The sequence below is a fragment of the Sapajus apella genome, unplaced genomic scaffold (assembly GCF_009761245.1).
Source record: "Sapajus apella isolate SASKATOON/1434 unplaced genomic scaffold, GSC_monkey_1.0 scaffold38, whole genome shotgun sequence".
NCBI lineage: Eukaryota > Metazoa > Chordata > Mammalia > Primates > Cebidae > Sapajus > Sapajus apella.
In genome coordinates, this window is record NW_022436978.1 from 10,105,647 (window position 1) to 10,118,046 (window position 12,400).

Consider the following 12,400-nt stretch of genomic DNA (forward strand, 5'->3'; position numbering starts at 1 on the left):
GTGTTCTGATTGTTCAACTCCCACTTCTCAATGAGAACATGTGGTGCTTGATGTTCTGTTCCTGTGTTAGTTTGCTGAGAATAATGGCTTCCAGCTTCATTCATGTCCCTGAAAAAGACATGAACTCATTTTTTATGGCTGCATAGTATTCCATGGTATATATGTGCCACATTTTCCTTATCCAATCTATCATTCATGGGCATTTGAGTTGGTTCCAAGTCTGTGCTATTGTGAATAGTGTTGCAGTAAACATGTGTGTATGTGCTTTTATAGTAAATGATTTATATAATCCTTTGGATATATGCTCAGTAACAGGATGGATAAGTCAAATGGTATTTCTGGTTCTAGATCCTTGAGGAATTGCCACACTCTCTTCCACAATGGTTGAACTAATTTACACTCCCACCAACAGTGTAAAATTGTCCCTATTTCTCTACATCCTCTCCAGGATCTGTTGTTTCCTTTAAAAATCTATTATTTCCTTTAAAAATCTGTTGTTTTAATGATCACCATTGTAACTGGCATGAAATGGTATCTTATTGTGGTTTTGATTTGCATTTCTCTAATGACCAGTGATGATGAGCTTTTATTCATATGTTTGTTGGCTGCCTAAATGTCTTCTTTTGAGAAGTATCTGTTCATATTCTTCACCCACTCTTTGATGGGGTTATTTGTTTTTTTCTTGTAAATTTGTTTAAGTTTCTCATAGATTCTGGATATAAGCCCTTTGTCAGATGGATAGATTGAAAAAATATTTCCCCCATTCTGTAGTTTGCCTGTTTATTCTGATGACAGTTTCTTTTGCTGTGTAGAAGCTCTTTAGAACAGGAATTATAACAAACAGTCTTTCAGACCACAGTTTAATCAATTTAGAACTCAGGATTAAGAAACTCACTCAAAACCACACAACTACAATGGTAACTGAACAATGTGCTCCTGAATGACTACTGGGTAAATAACGAAATTAAGGCAGTAATAAAGAAGTTCTTTGAAACTGATGAGAACAAAGACACAACATACCAGAATCTCTGGGACACAGCTAAAGCAGTGCTTAGAGGGAAATTTATAGCACTACATTTCCACAGGAGAAAGCAGGAAAGATCGAAAATCAAAACCCTAACATCAAAATTAAAAGAACTAGATAAGCAAAAGCAAACAAATTCAAAAGGTAGTAGATTTTCTTTTGTTTGTGTCAAGGTTAAAAATATTTTTTAATGTGTACATTTCTGTATTTGAGATGGCGTGGGATACATTTTTATGTGACATCTATCCATAATATTAAATAAAATTGTAAAAACACTTTTTTAAGTGATTACCAAGAATCTGGTAAAGTGAGATGACTTAAAGATCAAGAGCAAAAATGTAATGTTTACGAAGTAATGGGAAAGAATGGGATCCATAGTAAAGGTGATAGCATAACTCTTAATCATGTAAAAGGCCAACTCTTCTAAAATAGAGAGAAACAAGAATACAAGTGGTAGAATACCAGAAAGTCCAGTGTCGGTGGGAAAAGCAGTTAAGTAAATTTTTGTCTTATGTTATATTTTCTATATGAATAAAAGGCAGACATTTTTTTCTTCTCAGAAAGAGGTTAAAAATGGTAAAATATGTTCTTGGAAAAATGGAAGCATGTTAAAAGAACAAATGTGGAAGACGGAAGCAGAGACCTAAGGATTCAGAGAATAATTTATGTCAGCTTTGGGAACTTGGTAGATTAGAGATCATAAATCGGTAGTGGCAGTAATGTGCAGCATTGTGTGATTTAATATGGCACTGGAACTCCAGTAACTGCAGCTCTAGCCACGTGGAATCACTTTCATTTTCATAAATACATCATGTTTTTTCATTCCTTCATTCCTTGTTCAATGCCTCTCTGCAGTTCTTCATAATACAGTGCATCTCATCTCACTTCTTCTTTCATTTGTTTCTCTCCAAGGGAAACATGTGGCTTATCTGATTAATGAGTTGAATAACGAGTCACAGCTTATGAATGGCACTACTTCATTCTATCTATGTCTCAGATGACCCTTCATGCACATAATCCTACTCTGATGGGGTATACTAATGCGGAAAGGCTTTCCCTGACATCTGTGGAAGAAACAGTTCTCTCACTGTGTTGTGTTTGGATATATCAGTTCATTTAGCATAGGTTGATAGTTAAAAAGTCCATCTTTATATCTGATTGAGGTTTTATTAATAATTTAAATCTTTACCAGTTATGAATAAACAAGTTGACTTCTTTCTATTTATTTTATATGTTACTATCTAGTGACTTCTTTAATATAAGTTCTAACATATTATTGATCAACTTTATGAGCATATCTGTTGTTACAAGCTACATTTGTTTTTTGAGACAGAGTTTTACTCGTTTCCCTGGCTGGAGTGCAGTGGTGCAATCTCGGCTCACTGCAACCTCCGCCTCCGCGGTTCAACAGCTTCTCCTGCCTCAGCCTCCCAAGTAGCTGGGATTACAGGCATGTGGAACCACACCTGCCTAATTTTGTATTTTTTAGCAGAGATGGAGTTTCACCATGCTGGTCAGGGTAGTCTCAAACCCCTGACCTCAGGAGATCCACCCACCTCTGCCTCCCAAAGTGCTGGGATTACAGGCATGAGACACCACACCCAATCATAAGCTACATTTTAACCACCTTGAGTGCAACAAACACAATGGTCATTATTGAATACCTAGTAGTTAACTAAGTGACAAAACATAATAGGTTCACTGTAATTGTTGATTGGAGAAGAGGGCTATTTTCTTATGACAAAAGAAAGAGAATATAGAGATTTTGGAGGCAGACATCCCATTTTGTATTTTTAAAAATATGTTCTCTGTAAGAAACTGCTGAACAAAGCAGTATACTTTGAAAACAAGCTTAAAGGGAAAAAAAAAGATACAGCAAGAACAACAGATAGTTATAATTTCTTTCCATGACTCTACAGAAAACATAAATGTCTGAGTTTGAAGAGCTCTTAAAAATTATGCATTCTAGTTTCAAAAAGAAATAAAGAATAACTTTACATACTTATATGTCATGATCTCTAGGATATATTGAAAGTGAATAAGTGAAAGTGGAGAAAATTTGTATAATATGCTAATATTTATATAAGAAGTCAGAAATATGAATATACATAGGCATATGCTTTTAGTAACGATATATGTAATAACTACTTAGAAGGTAAACATGTAATGATTAGCCTCCAATTATAACTTATAAAGGTGAAATTTTCCTTACCCTTTATAATAGATATATCCTTTGGACATTTTTTTTCAAGTGCATGCTTTTCTTTAAAAAACACTTGAAAAAGTTATCTTTTCTGATCACATTATTATCTACAATGAATGTGTGATGTTCTCTTCAAAGAGTGCATATGTGAGATATGACACTTCTGTTACTAAGGTGACAGTCTGCTCCTTGGTAATGGAAAACATAATATTAGAGTAAAAAGATGTGTGTATAAACCAGCTACAAAGTCCATTTGAAAAAGAAAATACTTTGTTCCAATATTGAATGAAACACAGGCAAATCAGAAAATGTGAACTCTCAGACTCACATTTTTCGGGTCATCTCTACATCTGAGGGAGATTCTCCTATCTCCTTACCCACGTTCCTAATGTTCTCTTGCATTTTTCTTCATCCCTCAAATTAAGCTTCCTCCTCCATTTGCTTAAGATGGAATAATTGTTTATAGCTTCCAAAGTGTAACATTTCCTTAAAAATAATTTACTTCTATTCAAAAAAGGTAAAAGAGAATTCCACCCCTTTTCAATCTAGGACTTCCCAAGACACACTGACTTGACAGCCCTTAAATGCTCTTTCCTCAAGCCAGACATTTAGTTCATTGGCCCTATGATATTATTGCATGAACATTACTATCTCAAAATCATCCAAATCAAGTTGGGAATATAAATTCTGAAGTCCAGAAAATAAAAATTAAGTCAAGAAATAAATCAACTATCCCAGTTTTTTATATTTATTATTAACAACTAGTCTAAGGACAAACCAGTACTCTCAAAAATCAGTTCTATCTCTTGAAAATGAGAAAGAACAGTAAGATTTCATCTGAGAGCCAAATCAAGAACAAAATCCCATTTGAAATAGCCACACACAAAAAATAAAATGCCTAGAAATACATCGAATCAAGGAGGTGAAAGTTCTTTCCAAGGAAAACTATAGAACATTGCTGAATGAAGTCATAGATGACACAAACAAATGGGAAAACATTCTAAGCTCATTGACTGGAAGAATGAATGTTGTTAAAATGGTCATAATGCTCAATCTACAAGTTCAGTGCTATTCCCGTCAAACTACTGTCATTTTTCATAGAATTAGAAAAAAATATATTCTAAAATTAATATGGAACCAGAAAAGAGCACAATTAGCCAAAGCAACCCTAAGCAAAAAGAACAAAGCTGGAGCCATCACATTAACCAACTTCAAAATATACTACAAAGCTACAGTAACTAAAATAGCATAGTGCTGGCACAAACAAAGACACATAGACCAACAGGTTTGAGAGCCAAGAAATAAAGCAACACACCTACAGCCATCTGATCTTCGACAAAGGTGACAAAAGTAAGCAGTGGGGAAAGGATTCGCTATTCAATAAGTGGCGCTCGGAGAGCTGACTGGCTGTGTCTAGAAAAATTAAACTGAACGATTACTTTTCCCCATATAAAAAAAGCCAACTCAAGATGAATTAAAAATTTGCATGTAAGGTCACAAACTGTAAGAATCCTAGAAGAAAACTAGGAAGCACCATTGTCCTTTGCAGCAACATGGATTGACCTGGGCATCATTACCCTAAGCAAACTAACACAGGAACAGAAAACCAAATACTGCCTACTTGCGCTTGTAAGTGGGAGCTAAATTTTGACTGTACTTGGACAAAAATAAAGGAACACTAGACACTGGGGCCTAATTGAGAGTGAAGAGTGGGAGGAGGGTCAGGATCAAAAAAATGCATATCAGGTACTATGTTTTTTACCTGGGTAAGGAAATAATCACTATACCAAACCCCCAATGACATGTATTTTAACTATAGAACAAACCTGCACATGTAACACTGAAACTGAAATAAAAGTTAAAAAGCAAAGAAAGCCAGATAAACTCACTGGCTTTACCACTAATGTTAGATATTCTGTAGTTCACACATTTCATGTCCTATTATAAATACATATTTTCTTTAACATCGTCATTGCAAGGAATCCTTATTCTCATTCCTGACTATTGAGGAATGATTATGATATAATAAAGTTTGACAGTATGACTAATAGGCATAAAAACATGTTGTTTCTCCTGCTCAGCTCTTACAAAAAGCCAATTTAATTGCATAAATAAAAACTGGCAAAAATTAAAAAATGTGAAAATGACTGCCAGGTTACCTGTTCTACCATCTGCCAGGAGGTCTAGGTGAAATATTTGATTTCTTGTCAAGGAAAAGTGCTATTTTTCCATTGATTATAAAGTCTTTTATAGATAATAGATATTAATTTTTAAAATCAGATGACATATGATTAGAAAATGTGATTTAAAAACTATGAAGAAAAGGTATAAAAAGCTTAGAAAATGTATAACAGGGTTTCTACTCCAATGTAAAGATGAATTTGAGAAAACTTTCCCTGAGGAAAGTCTGTGTGAAATGAGACCTGGAGCGTGTAAGAGTAAAGCAAATGAAAAGTGGAGCAAAAAAATCAAACTTCTAAATGGGAATAATGACATGCATGGAAAACTGGAGATCGTAAAGGACTTGGTGTTTACGGGAGTGAGGAGAGGGCTTAGGTGGCTGGAACTAGGGGCAGAGGCTGGATCTTGTAAGGCCTTAAGATGAGATAAAGAATTTGGATTCCATTCCATTCTATGCCAGCTGTAATTAGGAATAGGTTGAAAAGCTGGGAAACATTTTAGGCAAAGAGTTGGCCTGGATAAAGATCCAGGGACATCACAAAGCATGACCTAGATGTGAAACTGCACAGTGTAGAAAATTGGGAGGACAGGAGTTAAAAGGGAAAAGATGAAGCTGGATGGTAAGAGAGAGCCTGATCATGTAGGGCTTTTAGTCCATGTTAAAGAGTCAGCTTTTTAACTCGTAGATAATTAATGGAAAGACTAGTGAATTTCAGCATGATCTGTCATGTTAAAGTCATCATATTTCATGTATTTGTTACTTGATGCAGTGTGCACTGCACATTACAGAAGGAAGAGAGCTCAGGTAAGTAAGCTGAACAAGTTAGGATAATGCAAAAATCTAGGTACATTTTTAAAAGATAGAATATTTATTGAGCATTGTTACATTAATACAGAAACACTGAAGGGTTGCCTTTTAATAGGTATATAACATTTGTTAAAATATTATATTTGAAATAAAACCAAAAGTTGGTTTTTTGAAAAGATAAATAAATTTAATAAACCTTTAACTAGACTAAGAAAAAAAGAGAAGACTCAAATAAAATTGTAATAGAAAGAATAGACACTACAATTGATATGACAGAAATACAAAGGTTCATAAGAGAATACTATTAAAAATTATAAGCCAACAAATTGGACAACATAGAAGAAATGGATAAATTCTTAGAAATACATAACAAGACTGTAAGATCACAAACTATAGAAATCCAGGAAGAAAACCTAGGAATCACCATTGTTCTTTGCAGCAAAATTGATGGAACTGGCTGGAGGCCATTATCCTAAGCAAACTAACACAGAAACAGAAAACCAAATAAAAAATCTGTACCTTTCCCACCCTTTCCCTGGGAGCCCCCTAAGTCCCTTTTATCATTCTTAGGTTTTTGAATTCTAAAGTAACTAAATTCAATTTCTGCATTGAAATTCTGCTCCACTGAGCCATCAGAACTTTCTCAAACTAAAAGTATTTGATCTTTCAAATATACTTTAACATTGGGTAGGACAAATCACATTTTAATGATTTTATTCAAAAAGAAATTATTGCAAAGAGTAACTTACCAAATAGTAAAACAGAAAATAACCGGGAAAGAGACCAAGTTCATATTATCTAAATGAAAATTTTGTGAGATTAGCGAGAGAACTTAAACTATCTAAGAAACTGGATGTGATTACCACATTATGTGACCTTATAATCAAATTTCTCCATCTTCTACATCATTTTATTATTTAAATAATTGCAACTTTTATTTTATATTCAAGGGGTACATGTGAAGGTTTTTTACATGAGCATATTGTGTGATGCTGAGGTTTGGCCTATAAATGATTCCATCACCCAGGTAGTGAGCATAGTATCCAATCGATAGTTTTTCAAGCCTTGTTCCCCAATCCTTCATCCATCTGGTGGTTCCTAGTTTCTATCTTTACGTTGATGAGTACCAAATGTTTAGCTCCCACTGTAAGTGAGAACATGTGATATTTGTTTTTCTGTTCCTGTGTTAATTCTCTTAGGATAATGGCCTCCAGCTCCATACATATTGCTGCATAGGACATGATGTTGTTCTATTTTATGAGTGCATAGTATTCTATAGTATATATGTAGCACATTTTCTTTATCCAGTCTGCTGCTGATGGGCATCTAGGTTGATTCCATGCCTTTGTTATTGTCAACAGAACAGCAATAAACATGCACATGTATGTGTCTTTATGGTAGAATGATTTGTTTTCCCTTCGGTATATACCCAATAATGGGATTGCTAGGAAATGATAGTTTTGTTTTAATTGAGAAATCACCAAACTGATTTCCATAGTGACTGGACTAATTTACATTCACATCAGCAGTGTCTAAGTGTTCCCTTTTCTGTGCAACCTCGCCAGTATCTTTTGTTTCTTGACATTTTAATAATAGCCAATCTCACTGGTGTGACATGATATCTCATAGAGGTTTTAATTTGCATTTCTCTGATGATTAGTGATATTGAGCATTTTTATATGCTGTTGATCACATGTATGTCTTCTTTTGAAATGCAACTGTTCATGTCCTTTGCCCACTTTTAATGGGGTTTTTAGTTTTTTCTTGTTAATTTACTTAAGTTCTTTATAGATTCTGGTTATTAGACCTTTGGTTGGATGCATAGTTTGCAAATATTTTCTCCCATACTTTGGGGCTGTCTATTTACTCTGCTGATAGTTTCTTCTGCTGTGCAGAAGATCATAGGTTTAATTCTATTTGTCAATTTTTGCTTTTGTTGCCATTGTTTTTGGCTTCTTTGTCATCAAATCTTTACCAGGGCCCATGTCCAGAATGGTATTGCATGGGTTTTCTGCAAGGGTTTTTATAATTTGGGGATTTACACTCAGGTCTTTAATCCATCTTGAGTTGATTTTTGTAAGTGGTATAAATAGGGGTCCAGTTTCAGTCTTCTGCATATGCCTAGCCAGTTATCCCAGCACCATTTATTGAATAGGGAGTCCTCTCACCATTGCTTGTTTTTGTTAATTTTTTCAAAGATCAGGTGGTTGTAGATGAGCACCTTTAATTCTGAGCTCTCTATTCTGTTCTATTGGCCTACATGTCTGTTTTCATACCAGTACCATACTGTTTTAATTACTACAGCCTTCTAGTATAGTTTCAAGTTGGGTAATGTGATGCCTCCAGTTTTGTTCTTTTGCTTAGGATTGCTTTGGCTAACACGTCTCTTTTTTGGTTCTATGTGAAATTTAGAATAGTTTTTTTTTTTTTTTTTAATTCTGTGAAGAATGTCATTGGTAGTTTTTCAAAGAGTTGTATTAATAACTAGCAATTAAGGAAATAATCACCTAATTAGAAAAAAAGTTGCTGTACTTTTTATCTTGTTATCACAAAAATATACAGTAGGCCAATATGCCCCGAAATTTGCGCACTTGTTTTAAACAGAAACTCAGTGACAAATTAAATGAGCAATATCCCATTTAAGAACCTTGATTGGCTCAGTATTTAGCACATCATTGGAATTCAGCTCTCATCACTTATCTTGAGTCATCTTCTCTCACACAATGTAAAATGATGAAGACTTAAATAAAATAGTCCCTCTTTTCATTGTAATTGCATATAAAGTGTTGTTGCTAAGAGATTTAAGAAGGAGTAATAAAAAACATTCAGTATGTTTTTCTTTGAAAGACCAAAAATCATGTTCAGAAAGTGGTGAAAATTAAAACTTTGGCCTCCAGAGCAACTGAATACAAGTTTTGCAAACAATCTTTGTATGAATATCAATTTTGCCTGTATTTTAAGGGTGACCAAATCTGTGGGCTTTTTATTGCCTACATGTAATTGATCTCTGCTCAAGGATGTGTTAGTATATGCACAGAGCCTTAGGTTTCTTTCATACAAGTGCATGTTTTCTTTTGCAATTTTTTAATGAAAGTTTTGCATTCAAATAATGTCTGTGCAACAAACATATTATCTATGTAAAATGCAAACAGCTATTTCATTTTCAAGGAGAGGATGGCTCTCTCTAGTATCAGTGTTGTTGAAGAATATGACTTTTCAATTTGCATATTGACGTAAATCCTATATTTTGACATTTCATATCTTTTTGGATCTTCAAAAAGTCCTCAAGGATTGTTAGACAGGACATATATTTCTATTTGACTGATGAAGACTCTAAAGCCCAGAGAGACCTGATCTGCAAAAGGTTATTCTTACAGTATTGAATATAAGGTTGAGCTGTAGTCTTATTTTCTGCTCCTGCATAGAATCTAGCATGATATATATCTTGAGTTGTATTACAAATTATAAATATGTGCATATATATTTCAAATAGCACAGACTCTCTTCCATAAAAAGTGTGCGTCTGAGTGTGCCATATTTCAAAACGAACAAGCTGCCACTTTTAAAGAGTATGGATCTTGACCAGGCGCGGTGGCTCATACCTGTAATCCCAACACTTTGGGAGGCTGAGGTGGGTGGATCACCTGAGGTCAGGAGTTCGAGACCAGCCTGGCCAACACAGTAAAACCCTGTCTCTACTAAAAACACAAAAACCAGCCAGGCGTGATGGTGGGAGCCTGTAGCCCCAGCTACTCAGGAGGCTGAGGATGGAGGATCATTTGAACCGAGGAGGCAGAGGTTGCAGTGAGTCGAGATCACACCATTGCACTCCAGCCTGGGTGACAAAGTGAGCCTCTATCTCAATAAATAAATAGATACAATAAAATAAAAATAAAAATAAAGCATGTGGGGAATTAAAAGTCTTGCTTTTGATTGAATCTTGCTTTCTACTGAAATATAAGGGGGGAAATAGTGGTTTTGTGGTTGGAACACTTCTTTTCTTTGTACCTTTTTAAAAAGTCAAATGTTTATTTCTCATTCAACGAACATCTTTCATCTGTGCTCTCTAGCCTATGGTTGTGTTTTATCTCTGACCTTCGAGTTTTTGTATTCAGAGATCTGTGCAAAAAGTACATCTCCCATGTGGACCCTGTACATTCTTATGACCAAAGACTGAGGGGCAAGAGAGCAGATAGGAACTTGAAATGCCTTTAAGAGGTTTAATCATCTGTGAAATACACCATGTTTGCTAGTAATCTTAACCAAAGCATGCTACAAGGCTACACTCCATGTCAGTGTATTGGAGATGTAAATTCCTCTCACAGGCACCATTGACAAGTAACACAGCAATTGGTGAGCAACTATAAACCTCTCACAGCGAAGGAGAAGTTAATGGTTGTGAAAAATAATAGTGTGACCTACCAAAGACTTCTCTTTTGATCATAAATATTTACATCTCTCTTTTCTTTGCATAAAATATTCTATTTCTTTCCCCAATGAATATACTCCAAAATGTTTCCAATATGACAAATCCAGCTACAGCTCCTCTTAATCAGAGACCTACATATTAAAAAGACAAATTTTGCTTGCCCATATACACTAATATACAAACTATTTTGACAAGTGAAAAATGGGAAGCACCAAGAATAACTTGACTATGAAAGTTCTTAATTTCTTTTGGCTAAATATTAGGCAATTTCTTACCCTAAAGTTTGGTAATGTGCATTGATTGAGCCCAAGTTCCACTTCCCATATCAGGCTCCAATTCATTATTCTCTATGAATTTTTATTTAATCCTTTGAGAGTTCCTTTCTTTTCCATTATTCTTTTCCAAATTTGAAGACAGAAATGGAGAACATAGCTTCCTTGGGAATTGAGAAATTTTCTCAGCCTCATTTACTCCTATAGATATTTGGGAAACCAATAATTGTTTCACATCCAGTCATAGTCTCTTTTAATATAGGATACACCTACATATGTATGTCATATATTTCATATAAAATATTTTATGTAGATATACCTTGAATTAAAATATATACACATATAACAATATATATTTAATGCAGTCAACTACATTTGTTATTATCTACACCTATATTTTAAATTCTGTATTTCTCTATACTAAAGAGAGCACTTTTAATCTCTTCTTCTTGAGCCTTTGGGTCCAACTAAAAAGACTCACTGGGGTCAATATTAATTCATGCAGACATTTTAACAAAAGAAACCATAGCCACATCCTTGATTTTGGTTTATGCCTTGAGACTGAGTATGATTCTTCGAATAATTTCTCAGTTTTTTCTTTTACATATTGGACATGAGAAGTTGCAAATCTCAGCCCTGAAGGTTTGAGAATTTCCATAGTCTTTACTTTTCCATATTGCCCTGTTTGCAAGTGGGTCAATTATTTTCTGAGCACATACAGTGGTGTTTGTCTTGTAGTACTTGCCTGATGTGACTAATAAACAAAGACTCTAAGAAAATTTTGCTTCTCAAAATCTACTCCCCTAGATCCCACAAGCTTATTAGGTACATACTTTGCCTTTCAAGTTGCCTTAAACACCTTCGGTGTTTTAAGGTTTACATTTAACCAAATGTTTAGCAGTGCTTGATATCTAGTACCATTTTTCCATTCTCCATTAAAATTTTATCACTGCCATGTTACACATTTCTAATTATTTAGCTTGGGTATTTTATTAGGGCAGCATCTATTTCTGATACTGCTTTTTGTGTAACAATTAATTTTGCTGTATAAAAAATAGCACTACAACTTCAGTAGTTCACAATTATTAACTTTCTTATTCATGTAACATGTAGGCTGACCCCGGTTGCTATGGCTTTACTCATTGCTGTTCCATATGAGTTTTCAAACTAGAAAACAGTCTTTAGGAGCAGCATCTATATAGAACATGATCACTCTAATGTTAGAGAGGAAAAAGAAGAGGCGTGGTAGCATTTCAAGCAGAAATGAATTCTCTGTTGATTTGGATATGTCTCCCAAAATGTTGGAAATGTATGCCTATGTTAGAGACTTAATACTCTTTGTAACAGTATTAAAAGGTGGAATCTTTAAAAGTTGATTAGGCTCTTCCCTCATGATGGATTAATGCTGTTATTGCTGGAGTGAGTTTGTTATTGCAAGAGTGGGCTTCTAATAAAAGGATAAGTTTGGCCCCATTTCTTTGCC